This window comes from Anastrepha ludens, chromosome 5, assembly GCF_028408465.1.
Source record: "Anastrepha ludens isolate Willacy chromosome 5, idAnaLude1.1, whole genome shotgun sequence".
In the NCBI taxonomy this organism is placed as follows: domain Eukaryota; kingdom Metazoa; phylum Arthropoda; class Insecta; order Diptera; family Tephritidae; genus Anastrepha; species Anastrepha ludens.
The window spans coordinates 46,025,037-46,037,212 of record NC_071501.1 but is presented as its reverse complement, the minus strand read 5'-3'; the positions used below and the strand labels follow the sequence as shown (position 1 = coordinate 46,037,212).

The window sequence follows — 12,176 nt, the reverse complement described above, 5'->3', positions numbered from 1 at the left end:
AATAATGCATTTTAAAAGTTATACTACAAGGTGGCGCACAATTAACCATCCAATTTTTGTTTTTGAATAACTTTTTTATCATATAAAAAAAAATTTTTTTTGAGTGACGGAAATCTTTATTGCTTGTTTGCTTGTATACAGCAGCTACAACGTCGTTTGCAAAAATTATAAATTTTTCCATAGGGTGATTAATTTTACACCACCTTGCAGAAGACAAATTGTAAGAATATCAAAAGTCAAAAAACCTTCTCGACATTCTGCGTAATCCATATAACTTTGATATTTTATTATTTGAGCGTAAGCAGATAGATTTTCTCCAAATTTATCAGTTTCTAAATACTTAATTCTGCCTCGACAATGGCTCGATACCATTTACAAATGGAGGAACTTACTTTTTACTGCCGTTCGGAGATAGTTTTTTAATTTTTCTTTTATTTTTTTGCTTAACACATCGTTTTGTTTACTGAATCACTTGGAAGTAAACTCAAGACGAACAGTAAATTTTTTAAATCTTAATCTAATTTAACTATTTGTAAGCCCATGGAATTGGTTCTTTTTGATTTGACATCTAACGCGGGGCGATCTTTATTTTAATTTCATGTAAGTTCATCTTCTTTTATTTGATTATTTTTTATTTCATTTACTCTGAATTTATTTTATTTTATTTTATTTCGTTTCACATTATTTTATTATTTCAGATTTATTTTATTATTTCATTTATTTCGTGTTATTTATTTCAAATTATTTTATTTTTTGTTTTAATACAATAATATATTTTATTTATTTTATTTTATTTTATTTTATTTTATTTTATTTTATTTTATTTTATTTTATTTTATTTTATTTCATTTTATTTCATTTATTTCATGTTACTTAACTTTATTTCAAATTATTGTACTTTATTTAATTTATTTTTTATTTTAATATTGCTTTTTGTTTTTTAATTAAATTTCATTTAATTTTATTTTATTTTGTTTGAATTTTTTGATTTATTTAGTCGAGCTCAACGACTCAATGACGAACGGAGGCGGAACTTTGGCCACAGGGGCGCATCTGGTATGTTGCTAGAGGGCAATTACAGGGGGGCTGTTGTAATCTACAGAGGGGCTACCAAGCAAAGCTTAGCAATGTAAACTCAATTAAAATTATAGAGTTGGTAGGGCGAATAAATATTTATACTTTGCTTCGTGCTACCAACCATTCATTTATATCCATAAATTCATTAATTATGTATACACACACATATGCATTTCAAGCCAAACAAAATATACAAGTGTAGTATACAGTTTTATACTCTTGTTACAGTTTCATTGGCTTCCATGTCTTCAGCATTTGACCTTCACTTAAGCCAACCAATTATAGAATAACTTTTATCTTAAAAGTACAAATTCAATGATATTACTTTATGAATGTTAATGTCAAAAAACTGTTTTGATTTCTTTGCATACATTAACTGCACTCGAGCACTTGAAATGCGTACAATTTTTGACAGTTCGCTTTGACACGTGACACTCTTGAAATAGTGCACATTAAAAACATTCAATACGGCATGCACAATTCCAGCACTTACATATGTATGTACATACAAGTGCATATGCACCTACATATATGCCATATGTACATATGTATATACATACATGAACAAAAAATATGGCATGTGCGAAAAATTGGGTTATAAAAAATTAAACGACTACTATTTAATATTCAAGCACTGAAATGAAGTGTGAAAAGATGCGAGAATGAGACCATAAATCAAGCTTCTCTATTGTATGTGTGGTCAGCATATGACAGTTATGTTTTTTGTACTTCAATATTACTTCTGGTTCATGAGCTGGCATCTTTGAGGATCCCACCACTGAGGATGTACATACATATATGTACGTAAGTGGGTATACGGTCCATGGAGATCACATTTTTGATCTGCCAGTTCAATTTATACCAGCAATAACAACTGAATAATTACTTGCTCGACTTTTCAAACTGTTTAACTTTGCTCTCTTTGTATGTACTCGAATATGAGTAGTTTCTTCATCTTTGTCAAGTGGCTCTTCAACTATGTACATGCCTATGAGCATATATCCATACACACATACATACTTTTCACACTATGTAGGTGGACGTAAAGTGTGTGTGAACTTGGTGTAAAACGAGAGAGGTCATAAAAACTACACGAAAAAAGAAGTTATCTCTTGCTAAATAATGTGAGTTTGAGCGAAGCACTGTTATTCGAGTATTCGTTAGAAAAGTCAACATTAAAGTTAATTAAAAATAAAGTTAAATAAAACGAAAACTGATAAGACCTTTTAATTTAATTACAAAAGAAAAGCTGTTTCATACTTTTTTGCCATCCAAAAATGGGAGAGGCGCGTTGTGGATTCACATTTGGTTACGGTTTTTTTTATTACCAACTCACAGCTTTACTCGTATTTGCTTTAGAGACGCACCTGAAAATGAAAAACCGAAAACGGTTGTGGCTGTTTTCAACTTTTTTTATTTTTATTTTTTGTCTTTTATTTTGTTTACTTTTTATGAACACATTTTTGCTTACTTTTCATGATTTCATATTTTTACCTAAATTTTTGCGGTTTTATTTGCTTTTCATATTTGTCGCTTTGTGTATTTCTTATTAATTTTTTTTATTTTTATTTTTTTTGCTGTTATCATTATTGTGTTTGTTTTGCGGCTGTACCGTTTTTAAACTGTGCTTTTAAGTTGGTCAGCAGGTTGATGGTTTACGCGTCTTATTTCAGTGGAGTTTCATTTTTACTTTTTGTACGTCATTCACTAAAATCAAATGGATTATTCACTATATTACGATATTTTTCGCTCTTATGAAGAAAATAAATTCTTAGACTTTTCGATAAACAGACCGAAATGATAAGGACGACCAGGCGATTTTTACATCTGTTTGCCTTTCCAAGAGGTAGATCCCTTACACCTAATTCAAAACTCAGTCCTAAGATTTTATTAATTCTTATTTTTATAGCTACACAGATGTTTTTATTATAAACCTTTCACGCCAAACTAAAAATGTGGTATAATTTGTTAAAATCGATGTTATATGTTGCTCTTGTGAGATTTTTAGGAATTTTTTAACATATTCCGCTTTTATCGAGAGATGGCCTATGTTATTAATGGCTGATATCACTGACTTTGGAAGTATATTCATCAGACATTCGAAAAAAAAAACACCTTTACGTATTAAACTGCCTTCAAAAGTTGAGACAAATATCCTAATGAGGCAACGAGAACTTTGATGGATCACTTACTCTTCAATGAGGCATGATAACCTGCCAATTGACATATAAAACTCAAAGAGCAAGAGCGGAAACATCTGACATTCGGTAAAATTGGCATGTAATTGGTAATTTAACTGACTGCTAAGCCAACTCTAGAGAATTTGCTATATCAGACATTCCCTTTCAGTTTGTTTGTTATATTATTTCATCTCAAAACAAAGTTTCGGTGGGCTATTCTCTGATACACCTTGTTGTTGTTGTAGCAGCATAAACATTCCCCGTGCATATGCGAGGAATGCTGCTGAAGTGACAATCCTTGGCCGGTATAAATCTGGGTCGTTCCGGTTACGTAGAACCGACTGTCGTGGGAACGCTGATATACCTTCATTAAGGACTGTTGACACTAGTATAACTTTTAAGTTAAAAGAGTTATGCCTTAAAAATTAGAAATATGTCATTGGGAATTCTTAAACTATTCATTAGTTTCGGCTATGGCTGATATTTTTGTGCAGAAGTTATGGGAATAGTTGGATGATCTGCTTATAGAGTGTATATTTTTTTGATATCTCAGGATGAGTGGCAAATTTTCCAGTTCATTCAATAAATGTCTACCAGCCAGCATGTAAACTTATCCTCCTCCTAATTAATTAAAACAATGAATAATTAAGAATTTGATATATCTTTACAGCAATTGATCTTTGGAGTTAATTTCCCATAATTTTTCCACAAATCGGTAAAAAATAATCATGGGGCTTGAAGTGATCAAGAGGCTTCATTTTTGGAACTAATTTGATCTTGTAATGGTGCAAGTCAAGCTCTTTACGCAAAATTCTGAACAAAGTCACAAATTGGACTCGGAGATTGTCAATGAATTCAATACCAACAATAAATGCTACTCCTTGATCTTGTGAATGCAGTGGATTTCGCAAACACCTGGTTCATTATATTTTTCTGTTGTTCACAGCCCAATTCCGCTTGATCGACGAAGTGTCTTCATGCGGGTGATCAGAACGGTTTGTGCCTATGTGCCATGTACTTATCTTCGTCGTACCTACATACATGTAAGTTCGTATGTAGATATAATTGGCGCGTATATATCTTGCCGCTATTCGGTTCAGCGCTTAGACCTAATAGTATGGCGCTATGGAAGACACGGCGATTCAGCCACGCTTCTATACTGCATACTATGAGTAGTTCTACGAAATCTAAAGGGTTTTCCAAATAAGAGGTGTTATTTTGATAAAAGATCAATGGTTTCGCCGTCTTGTTGAAAATAAACGTTGTCCAGATCGATACCATCCAATTCCGGCCATAAAAAATCGTTAATCATCTCTCAATAGCGCAATCCATTCACCATAACTGTTGCCCCAGCTTCATTCCACGTTGTTGAGGATAGAGAGTCAGTCACACGTTGAGGATAGAGAAACTTTTCAACAATAACTCTTGGAATTTCTAGGCTCAGATCCGACAATTTTGCTTATTGACGAATCCACCGAGGTGGAAATGGGTCTCATCACTCAAGATGATTTTTCGATGGAATTCCGGATCATTTTAATGCATTTCAACAACCCAATCAGCAAAGACACGACGTTGTTTGTGATCGGCCCGCTTGAGTTCTTGTGTTAATTGGACTTTATAAGCCGTAAGATCCAAATCTCTATGCAAAATACGGTGTAATGAAGTTTGTGGAATGCCTAATTCCAAAGAATGACGAGGAATGGACAAACCTGGGTTTTCTTCAACACTTTCGGCTACAACAGCAATATTTTCGGCTGTTCTTGAGCGACGTGCACGGGTCCCAACAACTCGAATTTTTTCACCAATTTCTTTATTGCGGTCCGACAAGATGCTTCACCATGACCCAAAAATGTTCGAGTTTTACGAACCGTCTCTGCCAAATTTTCACCATTTTTCTAGTGAATTTTAATAATTTCAATGCGTTGTTTAAGCGTGTATCGTTCCATTTTTATTAATGGCGTAATTTCTACTTGTCAAATATCAAAACATGACAGCTTCAAAAGTAACATCTACCGAAATAGCGGGCTATTCAAAATAACACCTGTTATTGGAAAACTCTTTACTACTCTTTCGCTAAACCTCCCTCCGACAGCATCCCGTCAAGAAGGCAAACTCAAAGACCATGCAGAAGAGGAGAAATAAATTTCAGCACGGATGGATCCAAACTAGAAAATAAAGTAGGCTATGTAGTTTACTTTTTCAAAAGAATTAGGATTAAAATTATCTACCCGATTTCCGGAATACTGTAGCATCTAGAAGACAGAAGTGTTAGCCATAAAAGAGGTAACTGCGTACCTTAAACACACACGCCGCAATAAAAACAACGATAAATATTTTCTCGGACCGACAGGCGGCCATCAAATCAATGGAGGCAGTTATACTAAGATCAAAGGTTGCTCAGGAATGTCTGGTAGCTCTAAATGATATCAGCACCGTCTTCAAAGTCAGCCCTAAATGGGTACCGAGACATAGAGATATTCAAGAAAATTGCAAGACCGACGAGCTAGCCAAAAAAGGTGCTAATGTGACACTGCTTGAAAACAAAGGAAATACTAGAATTCCTATGACTTGCAAATTAAGTATAAAAAAAATATTCTCCAGGAGGCCAATAGGTCATGGAGACAGGAAGACAGGAAACTACTTGTGTTATAGCCAATTTGGATGCAAATAGATAAGAAAAGATCAGGAGAATTGCTCAAACTCTCAGGGGAGCACATCTCGAAGATCGTGGCTTGTGGCACCGTTCTTTGGTTGTTAGGTATGCACTCTTCCAGGTTAGGAGTATTTTCGCATGAATACTGCAGAAGTTATAGAGAAGAGGAAGAGGAAGAAGCAGTAGACCACTTCCTTTGCAACTGTCCAGCCTCAGCTAGGAGTCCAACAAAGTTGTTAGGAAAATACCATTTTGACTTTCTTACAGAACTAATCGGTGTTGGGATCAAACCTATCCTAAGCTTCATAAGAGAGCCTAATTGGTGCTATGAAAAGTAAACAGTAAGGTTCCCGTGTTGCACAGTGGTACCACAACGGACCTAAATAGTCTAAATGAGTTGGCTGCTCTAAGCCGACTGCCACAAAAATCTAACATAACCTAAACGTGCCATGTAAGGGGCCTACAGTTCGACGCCGCCTCCGAACAATAGATGGTTTTATAATGAGGAGCTTTTTCATGACAAAAATACACGCAGAGGCTTGCTATTGCCTGCTGAGGGGCGCACGTTATTAGAGAAAACTAGTGTTTTATGGGTTCCAAACCCGCGCACTTGCCTATGCGGCTACGGCGGCTGCCATTTATGCGTTTATGTATGTGCTTATGTATGTCCCAGTATACTCAGTTGAGCTCAGAGCCTCAAAGCTCTTTCATAAGCCGCTATTATTTATTATTATTTTATTATTGTTAAACATTTTTTTTTCACTAGCCAAGCTTGCTTCCCGATTATAAAATCTCATCACAGTTCATTATTAAATGCCACATTGAATGGCTTTGTATAAAAGAAAATATCCGTCAGCGCTTAATAATCGCATGGCGACAATAGCACGAATTCTACCAACAAATATTACAAACAACAGTATTGACAATTATGTGAATCTCAAGTAAGAACGTCAGCAGCAACAACACTAAGAACAGCAGCATACATATCTCAAAGTCAACTTCAGAAGAGCCAACAACAAAACAAGTTGGTAGCACACGCAGCCAGTTAGCTGTATTCAAGCAGTTAACTACATATTATATACACATACATACAGACATGCACACACATATGTATATGTACGTATGTAGATGTGTATGCATGAAGTCAGTTAGCCAGCGAGTCAAAAGGCGAACCACATCTTGCTGCATGCCACATCTCATTATTTTCGTCTGTCTGTCTGTCTGTCTGTCTGTCTGCCCGAATAGCCAGTTTATATTTGCTTTTGTATTTTCTCCATTTGTTTTCGTATTAGCTACGTTTGCACTTTAAATATTCTTTGCATATTTTTAGCTACGATTTTCGTTGATTTTTGCTGCATTGTTTTTTTACAATTCCAAACACACAGCCACACACACACACACACTTGAGCACTTTTGTTTTGTATTACAAACACACCCGCAAACACCTTTTTATTTGCCTTCACTTGTGCTTCTGCGTCTGTGACTGGTTAACTACCTGCTGTTTGATTTTTACATTTTGTTTTTTTTTATAAAATTAATATATAAATTTACAAACCAAAAAAACAAAACAAATAAAAAAACACAAAAATTACTTTTTTGCTTTTATGCACGACGTTTGTTGTTGTTCACTACTCCATCACTTATTTCGTGCCCATTTTCGCAGTCGCGTATTTACTTTTCACTTCACTTCCCACTCCACAACAGTTCGCGCATTGCACATTTGGATTTACTTAATAGCCAAAGAGCGACATTTTTCGGCAATAATCACTTGAGAATGCAGTGATTTTGGTTGAATTTGAATTTTTACTGCAATTCTTGTTTGCAATGACACGTTTCTATTTATTTTTAAGAAATTTAATTTTTATTAATTTTCTTTTCGGTTGATCTTTTGTAGTCATTCGATTCATGCGTGCACGACACGTACGCGTACCTATTCAGATACGTGAATACAACTCAACTGGTTTCATTTGTTCGCCGTTCATCGCTTGGCGGCCAATGAATGGCAATGCCGGCTAAACGGACAGCATGATGCCCAAATTGTACCTCAAACATGTTCGCTCAAAATGTTCGAAGAGCTCCAAATTGTTGGCGCAGAGTTGCACTGATGTTGGCGCTTGATTGGATGTATAGTAGGTGAGGTCAGGGTATGCATCGACAGCGAATGTGTGTGTTGGAGTTGTGGCGCTCTGAAATACTGAAAATAGTTCCATTCGCATGGAGTGAATTCAAGCAGTGCTGTTTTAAAAATTTATGTATGTGTATAATTTCCCTCCCAATTTCTGCTAATATGTAAAAAAAAAATTTTTTTTTAAATAAAATTTTCGCACCCAGGTGGAGATGCAATTAGCCAGTGCATTTAAAAGTTTATTTAAAAATAACTTAATTCACAATATTGCATTCGATTTAAAGATGGGAGGGGGGTCGATGTTGACGTACTGAGAACGGTCATATTATTTTGACGGCGTCGGTTGTTGTTGTTGTAGTAATTTACCAAGCCCAGCTAAGCGCGTTGAAGCCATCGGTTGTCATCGTCCATCTCATCTAATTGTAAGCCCTGGAAACAGGGTAAGTGCAGCGGTAAAGGTGTGTTAGATGAGTAAGGTTCTAAAGGTGTAACATACGTTCAAAATTTTCAAAAAATCGATTTTTTTCGATATTTCGAAAAACTAAAGTTTCAATGCGGAAATTCCCAATATTATATAGGTGCGCAACTAAGTTCTCGCTGTATTTTGATGAAAAAACAACTTTATTCTGAAAAAATGGTTACAAGTGAATCATTGAAAGTATTGCCCATCGCTGGCTACTACTTTTCCCCCTATCTTTATGGTAGATCTCGTATACCGTCGCGGTAAAACTGTTCATCTTTTGAGGCTATCCACGGATCAAGCCATTTTATGATGTCTTCATTTGAATAGAGCTGGTCAGCTAGACCATGTGACATCGATCGGAACAGGTGATAATCGGACGGCGCAATATCTGGAGACTATGGCGGGTGGGGTAGCATTTCCCATTTCACAGTTTTAACGGGTTTCGCAATGTTCAGCCGAGCTTTGTCATGCTGTAGAATCACTCTTTCATGCCTCGCCGCATATTGCGGCCGCTTCTCGCGCAGTGCTCGGCTCAATCGCATCAATTGAAGTCGATACCGATCCCCAGTGATGGTTTCGCTTGGTTTTAACAGTTCATAAGAAATAACACCAACTTAGTCCCACCAAATATATAGCCTAACCTTCGCAACGTTAATATTCGGCCGAGGCGACGACGTAGAAGCATGACCGGGCAATCGGGCAATCGACAATATGAATCAAGTGGCCACTTTTATTAGCAAATCACAATATTTTGTTCTATTCGTAATTGAGCCATACCAATATTATTATTATAAAGAAAAATGATAATAATTTCTTAAAAAAAATGTATTCTATTCAAAATCAACACCGGCCCTTAAGACTTAACCACCTTTTATAAGACCGTGCAGAATCTTACTTGCCGGTATTTCAATTTACGATAAAATCTAAAAAAAAAAATTTATGTGATGATATAATATATGATAAGAAAATTGTGAAATATTAAGCTATCATTTATAGCAATGTCGGAAGCTGGCGCTTATTGCATGATAATGAACCATCTCATCGACCCACTTTTGTGACTGATTTTTTTGACTAGAAATCGCATTTTAACCATCAATCACTTTCCGTATTCGCCTGATATGGCTCCCTGTGACTTTTACCTATTCGGAAAATTTCATTTGGCTATGAAAAGAAAACGTTTTGCGTCCGTAGAGGCCATCCAAAAGGTTTGTACAGACATCCTGAAGTACATTCCGGTCAATGAAACACTCTTTTAAATCGCGCAAAATAGTGTTGTTTATATTGGACTTCACCTCGTATTTGTCAGTGAAATTCTAACGGTAAGCTTAAATTCATCGTATTGGTTTTTTATCATTTTCGTAGTCATACAGGCGACAAAAATTATCACCGAAGCAAGACATGAACATCGATTCGGATAATAATGCAAAACTCAGAAAAAACCGGAACTATAACCTCAAGGTCAAGAGCAGGGCATCCTTTAAAATTACCAAAAAGGGAAAAGCGCAGGAAAAAAGCGCTTGTATTCCAGAGATATACGGGGGGTGCCTTTTATATGTCAGGATTAGAAAACAAAAACAAATTTGAATCAACGAAAATCACTTTATTGTTTTTCAAAATATTCTCCATGAAGATCTATACACTTTTGCATGCGTTTGAACCAATTGTCGAAGCACTTTAGCCACTCTGAATGAGGTACCTCCAAAACATGCATTCTGAATGCCGCAACCGCTTCTTCAGGTGTCGAAAAACGTTGACCTCTCAGTTTGATTTTTACGTACGGGAAGAAAAAGAAGTCATTCGGTGCCAAGTCAGGACTATACGGCGGATGACCCATTAATTCGATGTTTTGGGTGATCAAAAATGCAGTTGTATGAGCCGGTGTGTGAGAGCTCGCATTGTCCTGGTGAAGAGTGATCCGTCTTTGGCGATTCGTTTTCCTAATTTCTTAGAAGACAACTGGCAAACAAATGGTTGTGTACCACTCAGAAATTACTGTTCTGCGTTGTTCTAGTGGTACGGTTGCGACATGTCCAGTTTTTCCGAAAAAACAGGCGACCATTTGCTTTGAAGTGCTTCGTGCGTGAACAACTTTTGTTGGATTTGGCTCATCTTGAAGCACCCATACAGTCGACTGCTGTTTACTTTCGGGCTCATACGCGTAAATCCATGATTCATCACCTGTCACGATGTCATAGACGTGTTTCGAAGCCCCGCTATCGTATTTTTTGAGCATTTCCTTCGACCACGAGCCTTTTTTTGAGCGACTGACAAATTGTGTGGGATCCAACGCGAATAAATTTTTTTGACAGTCAAATGTTTATGCAATATTGAATGTATGCTGGTCCCACTAATGCCTAAGATTGTCTCAATCTCACGATAGGTCACATGACGATCTTGCAATATCAGTTCGCGCACAGCATCAATGGTTTTCGGAACAACAACTGATTTTGGACGACCTTCACGAAATTCGTCTTGGATGAACTACGACCACGATTGATTTCACCATACCATCGATAAGCACTGGTCCTTGATGGAGCTTCATCGCCAAAAAATGAATTATGTTCATCCATGCAATGTTGCTGAGTTAATCCACGTCGAAAGTTGTAAAAAAAAATCGCACGAAAATGTTCACGATCTAATTCCATTTTTGGACCGAGATGAATCTTTTAAGTCACTGTAAACAACACAAATAGCGCTGGTATTTCAAAACGTTCTCAGTACGTAAAAGCCAAAAAACATCAAACGATACAGCTGTCAGTTGCCAGATTGCAACACCAGGGTTGAAAAATCCCGACATATACAAGGCACCCCTCGTATTTGTGCTTCAATTGTCAGAAGAGTCTTGATCTCAACTTTTAAACCTTCCCTGGATCTTCACGGATATTTCAAGACCAAGATAAGATAAATCCGTTCAGCCGTTCTCGAGTTTTAGCGAGACTAACGAACAGCAATTGATTTTTATATATATAGATTCAGCTGCCTCCTCTGATAGTTCTTCAATTGGTAATAAACAATGATCGATCACCTCCGACCCCTGAATGAGCACTTTATGAACTGATGCCGGTAAATTATACCATGAATATTTACCAACTAGAATTTTAGCAGTGTCTAGTGCGTATATTTTGAATTTATTCGAATTAATTTTAAAACCAGATGAAAGACATTGTAGGAGATAACTACATCTGTCTATAACGTGTTTGTCTATTCCTGTGATTTCGGATGATATGGTTGAATGAAGGACAAATTTTCGTGCTGTATTTCCATCATTAGAGGTGCTACTTCCTCCAATTCGCGGTTTGTCAACTATCAAGCCTAATTGTTCTCTAAACTCCCTCTGAACAAATTCTTTTCTCTGCCACCTCTTAAATTCGATTCTATAAGAAACATGAATAAAGTATTCAAAAAATCTAATCCAAGAATGCAGGGGTGATAAACCAAATTCAAATCTACTGGAGTTTACTTGTTTGTTTCTACACTTTTCTAAGTCATTCTTTTTTTTAGGTGTCGCACCACAAATATAACATTTACTCGTAGATGAGTCATTAAGAGCACAGCACACTTTACCATCAACCATAGTTAATTGTAAAGAATGACTTACTTTATAACTATGGTTATCGATTTTAACAACAGTCGGATTCAAGACACTAATAGCTTTTTTAAAATGCTCTTCTTCTTGAA

At 36.1% G+C, this 12,176-nt stretch overlaps 1 long non-coding RNA gene across 1 annotated transcript in view; it reads right to left on the bottom strand.

Annotated features, from left to right (window-relative positions):
- The window catches only part of LOC128863058 (uncharacterized), a 61,430-nt gene extending 53,578 nt beyond the window's left edge, over window positions 1-7,852 (bottom strand). The window contains exon 1 of the long non-coding RNA XR_008454571.1: window positions 7,503-7,852. This is a non-coding gene — a long non-coding RNA (uncharacterized LOC128863058). The remainder of the gene's footprint in view (window positions 1-7,502) is intronic.
- Between the last annotated feature and the right edge of the window lie 4,324 nt (window positions 7,853-12,176).